The sequence below is a fragment of the Eriocheir sinensis genome, chromosome 59 (genome assembly GCF_024679095.1).
Source record: "Eriocheir sinensis breed Jianghai 21 chromosome 59, ASM2467909v1, whole genome shotgun sequence".
NCBI lineage: Eukaryota > Metazoa > Arthropoda > Malacostraca > Decapoda > Varunidae > Eriocheir > Eriocheir sinensis.
The window spans coordinates 8849240-8855616 of NC_066567.1; positions in this window are offsets into that span (position 1 = coordinate 8849240).

Below are 6377 nucleotides of genomic sequence, written 5' to 3' on the forward strand. Positions count from 1 at the left end.
TCCTTCTCCTCTTTCTCCTCCATTTCCCTTTCCTTTCTTTCTTTGTATTTTTCTCTCTCCTCCTTCAATCCTTTCTCTCTACATTTCCTCCCTTTTACTGCTTTTACTTTCTCTCCCTCCTTCTTTCCTCTCCATTTTCTGACCTCTCTTTCTCCTCTTTCTCCTCCATTTCCCTTTCCTTTCTCCTATTCTTTGTATTTTTCTCTCTCCTCCTTCAATCCTTTCTCTCTACCTCTTCCTCCTTCTTACTTCGTTTACTCTCCCCTCCTTTTTCTTCTCCATTTTCTGACCCCTCGTCCTCCTCCTCCTCCTCCGTAATATCTTCCTTCCCTCCTCCATTTCCTCCTCCTCTTATCTCTCCTCCAAAACAAACCTTCCCTCCTCCGGCCTACCAAAAAATAAGGCCTAATTTCATATGCCTCCATCGTATCTCTTCCTCCTTAAGGTCTTCCTCCCCTCCCTCCCTTTCCTTATCTTCCCTTCCCTTCGCTTCCTTCTTCCTCTAACATTATCTTCCCTTCCTTTCCTTTTCCATTATCATCCCTGACCCTTCCGTTCCGTTCAGTAGTGTCCGTTCCGCTCCGTTCCGTTCCTTTTTCTTCACTTCACTTCACTTCACTTCGCTTTCCTTTCCTTTCCTTTCCTTTCCTTTCCTTTCCTTTCCTTTCCTTTCTTTTCCTTTCCTTTCCTTCTTTTCCTTTCCTTTCATCTCCTTTCCTTTCCTTTCCTTTCCTTTCCTTTCCTTCCTTTCCTTTCCTTTCATCTCCTTTCCTTTCCTTTCCTTTCCTTTCCTTTCCTTTCCTTTCCTTCCTTTCCTTTCCTTTCATCTCCTTTCCTTTCCTTTCCTTCCCTTCCCTTCTCATCTCTTCTCTTCTCTTCTTCATTTTCCCCCTCGATTATTAGCATTATTCCCTCCATTCAACCTTCTTTCCTTTTTATTTGTCCTTCCTTCCTTCCTTCCTTCTTTCCTTCCTTCCAAATTCTTATTCCCTTCCCTATTTTACCTATTTCCTACTTTCCTTTTTCTACACACTCATATTCCTTCCTTCCTTCCTTCCTTCCTTCCTTTCTTCTTTTCTTCCTTCAAACTTATTCACTTTCCCTTTTTCCTCTCCTCTTACTTTCCTTCTCGTCCCTACTTCCTTCCTTCCTTTCTTCCTTCCTTCCTTCCTTCCTTCCTTCCTTCCTTCCTTCCTTTCTTCCTTCCTTCCTTCCTTCCTTCCTTCCTTCAAACTTCTTATTCACTTTCCCTTTTTCCCCTCCTCTCACTTTCCTTTTCGTCCCTCCTTCCCTCCTTCCTTCCTTCCCTCCAACTTATTCACTTTCCCTTTTAACCCTCCTCTTACTTTCCCTTTCCTTGTACCCTCTCACACCTGCTCTCCCTCACGACCCCATCTGTTTACCTGTACTAATTAGATACACGACCATTTAGCTTTTACCTGAGACAAGTTGGCGCACCTGTGAAAGAGAAGAGCACAGGTAGGGGACAGGTAAGATACAGGTTAAGTAAAGAGCTTCTTCGTACCTCCTCACCTGCCTGTCTACCTGTCCCCTTCTCACCTGTTGCCCGGAGCTTCGCTGGATTCACGATCACTATGCTTTTACCTGAGACAACATGACGCACCTGTAAAGAAGGGCTGCACAGGTGAGGTTGGAAAAGGGTTCGTAAGTTTTTTTTGTTTTTTTTAGGGGGTAAAGGAGGTAGGGGGACGCCATTGCCTTTGTACTTTTTTTGTTTTTGTTTTTAGTATCTATTGAGTTTATTTTCCTTATCTTCCATCTCCCCCTTTCTATTTCCTTTTCCTACTTTTTTTCATTCTCTATTTCCTCTCTCTGACCTCGTAACATACTCTATTCATATCTTTTCATTATTTTTCCTTCTTTTCATTCCCTTTACATTTCCTTGTCTTCTTTTTCTTTCTTTCTCTCTCTAACATTGATCCCTTTTTCCTTTCCCTCTACTTTTCCTTCGCTTCTTTTTCCCTTCTTTAACTTTGTAACAATGACTTTTGTTTTCCTTCTTTTCCTTTCTGACCTCGTAGCATAACATATCATCCTTTTTTCAAACATTTTTTTTTTTTTTTTTCTACTTTTCTTTTTTTTTTTTTCTTCTCTTTGTAACAATGACTTTTCCTTCTTTTCCTTTCTGACCTCGTAGCATAACATATCATCCTTTTTTTCATTCTTTCCCTTCTCTTCTTTCTTTCTCTCTCTAACATTCAGCCTTTTTTTCATTTCCTTCAACTTTTCCTTCACTTCTTTTTCCCTTCCTTACTTTGTATCATCTCTTTTGTTTTCCTTCTTTTCCTTTCTGACCTCGTAGCATAACAAATCCTTTTTTTTCTTTCTTTCCCTTCTCTTCTTTCTTTCTCTAACATTCATTCTTTTTAATTTCCTTCTACTTTTCCTCCACTTCTTTTTCCCTTCTTTAACTTTGTAACAATGGCTTTTTTTTTCCTTATTTTCCTTTCTGACCTCGTAGCATAACACATTCATCCTTTTTCAGTCTTTCCCTTCTCTTCTCTCTCTTTCTGACCTTCCAAAATAACCCATTCCGAACTTCCTCCATCTTCCATCTCACCTTTCCTCTCTCCTACGTGACACCAATACGGTATTCGTGAAACGCCAACACACTTATTCCAACGAGTGTTTCCCCCGTACCGCCTCTGTTTTTCCCGCCCTGAGCTCGCCGGCGTTTGATTGGGACGAAAACAATGCGTCGGAGTCGGTGAGTTTGATCAAGACAGGTGATACAGACGCACTTCCCACCTGTAATTTAATCTACATCGGCGCCGGCAACCTTGAATGAAAGTGAAATGAGATGCACACAGATAGACTGATAGATAGATACAGCTAGGTAACTTGAGAAGGAATAAAGGGAGATGAATTAAAAAACAAAACAAAGAAACAGAAAAGGTAGAAAGATAGAAAGAAGATAAAAACGAGTACGCAAGATAGATAGATAGATAGATAGATAGGTAAACATGGAAGAAATACATGGAGGTAAATACATAAATAAACACAAATAAAGAAAAAGACAAACAAAAAGACCAAAAAAAAAATGTAAACACGAGTAAACAGAGAACAGACAAGACCCAAAATAACAACAGACTCCAAACACACACACACACACACACACACACACACACACACACACACACACACACACACACACACACACACACACACACACACACACACACACACACACACACACACACATACAAACAGATCGATCACCATACAGACAGACAGACAGACACCGTGACAGATATGGGAACGGAGAAACCAAACCAATAAAAAAAACAAAAATAAACAGCGAGGAAAAAAAAATAAAAGAGCCCGTCCGGGACATTTTGAAACCGAGTGTGGGAACGAGACCAAAAAAAAAAGGAAAAAAAAAGAAAGGGTACAAAAATCGATAGGAAGGTAAAGCCGGCAGGCGAGTCCAAGGCAGGTGGAGCGCTACGTCAAAATTTACAGGTGAGTTGATTGACATGCAGGTACGATGGCGAGTGCTATGTTACCTGGCGAAAGAGAGAGAGAGAGAGAGAGAGAGAGAGAGAGAGAGAGAGAGGGGGGGGGGATAGAGAAGAATGTAGAGAAAAATGATAAACAGTGGAGGGAGAGAAGTGGGCTGGATAATGGATGGGACAGGAAGGGTGGTAAAGGGACGGAGAGGAAGGGAGAGGAGGGAAGAGAATGGTAGAGGGAGGGAAAAGAAGAGGAGAGGAGAGGATAGAATGAGAGAGGAGAGGAGGGGGGAAAATGAGAAAGAAGAGAAGAGAATGGGAGCGAAGGGAAGGGAAGAAAATGGGAGAGGAAGGGAGAGGAAAGGAGAGGAGGGGAGAAAAGGGAAGATAAAGGAAGATGAGGGAAGAGCAGGAATACACAGAAGAGAAAAGAATGAGGGAGGGAAGGAGAGAAAAGTAAAATGAGGGAGGAAGGGAGAGTGCAACCATGAGAACGAGGAGGGGAAAGAGGAGGTAAATAAAGAGGAGGATAAAAGAGGAAAACAGGAACCGATCGCTGCATATGAAACGAGGGGAGAGGAGGAGGAGGAGGAGGAGGAGGAGGGAAATATGAGAGGAAAAGGAAAAGAAGATGGAAATGGATATAGAAAGTAGGAGGAGGTGTTTAGAAGACAAGAATTGACCGATGAGAAAAAAAATATTGAAAGAGGAAAAGGAGGAAGAGGAGGAAAATATGATAGGGAAAGGATAAGGATGAAGGAAGAGAAGGAAGAGGATAGAAGAGAAAGAGGAGAAGGAAGGGGAACTACGAATAGAGAAAGAATGAAAGAAAAGATGACAAAAATATACTGTTATGAAAAATTGAAGGAAAGTTTGAAGGAGAAGCAGAAAAAAAGGAAAAAATGATAAGAAGAAAAGGAAAAAATAATAAAACAGAGAAAACAAAAAAAAGAGAATTGATGAATAGAGAAAGGGAGAAAAAACGAGAGGAAATAATTGTATGTGAAAAATCTAAAAAGGAATGCAGACAGAAGCAAAAAAAGATTGCGAAAAAGGAAAAGAATAAGAAAATATAAAGAAAAATACAATTGATGAATGGAGAAAGGGACAAAAAACGAAAAAGAGAGCAGGAAGAAGACGGATAAGAAAGACATGGTGAAGTTGGAAAGAGAAGAACATAGTTGACAAATAAATAAGAGAAGAAGGAAGGGAGGATAAAGCAGAGATGGAATGAGAAAACGTCAAAAGAAAACCATTGATAAATAAAGAAACGGACAAGGAAGAAGAAGGAGGAGGAGAAGGAGAAAGAAAGAAGACGCAAGGGAAAACTAAATGAAGACGGGAAGAATGACAAAGAAGGATGAAAATTGAGAACGGTGAAGAGAACGAGAGGGTACGAATGGAAGATGTTGAAATACCGTAACGTGAGACGGGAAGGTAAAAGGGATGAGCATGACCCCTGATATGGAAGACTCGCAAAACACGACAAAATATTTAAAGTAAGGATAAAAAGGGATACTTATGGCCTCTGGAAATAGAACACTTACAAAAGATGATAAAATATTAGGCAAGGTTAAGAAAATGCTGATAATAGGAAACTTAAAAATACAGAACAAAAAAGGACAAAAAAAGGGAATAAATATGACAGCTGGAAAAAAAAAAAACTTACAAAACATGATAGAATATAAAGGATAAAAGACGAATAAATAGGAGAATGACAAGAATACTGATGAAAAAATGGAAAAAAGGAAAAAGAGGAAGAGGAGGACAATAAAAAAGGAAAGGATTAGAATGAAGGAAGAGGAGGAAGGGGACAAGAAAAGACTGATGAAAAAAAAGTAAAAAGGAAAAAGAGGAAGAGAAGGAAAATCAAAAATAAAGGAAAGGATTAGAATGAAGGAAGAGGAGGAAGAGGACAAGAAAAGACTGATGAAAACAAAATGTGGAAAAAAGGAAAAGTAGAAAAAGGAGGAAAATAAAAAAGGAAAGGATTAGAATGAAGGAAGAGGAGGAAGAGGATAAAAGAGCAAAAAGAGAAGGAAGAGGAAATACGAATGGATAAAGAAAGAATGAAGACAAAATTATACTGTTAGCAAAAAAAAAAAAAAAGGAAAAGAACGAAAAACAACACTATGTATGCCAGGGTCTGAGAACATAATTGCATCGGGTAGGCGGTGGCCGAAGTGATAGCGTACTGGACCCACATTCGCCGCGTGATGGACGACTTGGGTTCGAATCCTCACGCTACCACTCGGATTTTTCAGTCACCGCCGAGTGGCTTAAAACTACCCACATGCTGTCCTGAAGCCACCCATCAACCCGGACTCTAATCAAGAACGAGTTCCGGGGGGCAGCATGAGCCAATGCAAGATGGCGCCACTATAAACACTCGCCTGCGCCAGAACGGGCTGGGCCGACCATCAGGCCCCACCTGGAAGAAGCCTTGGGCCGACCATCAGGCCCCACCGGGAAGATGCCTACCGGCGCAATTGGCAACAACGTAAAAAAAAAATAAATAAATAAAAAAAAAATAAGGTAGTGAAAAGTGGAGGACATGGAATTACAAAAGAAATTAAAGAATACAGGAAATAAAGCGAAAAGAATAAGAGAATAAGAGGAAGAAAGGAAAACCCGTAAGAACGTATCGTAAGCCCCCACACAAAAACACAAACACACACACTAATGATGATGATAAACAAAATGAAAAAAGAAACAGCTCTTTTACGAATTTCAGAAGACACAAGATTATAAAAAAAAGCAAAACAGAGAGGAACACACACCCATGACAACACATTAACAAACAAACCCACAAACACACAAACACTCACTAATGATAATAATAAACAAAACGAAAACAGAAACAGCTCATTTACGAATTTCAAAAGACACCAAATTATAAAAAAA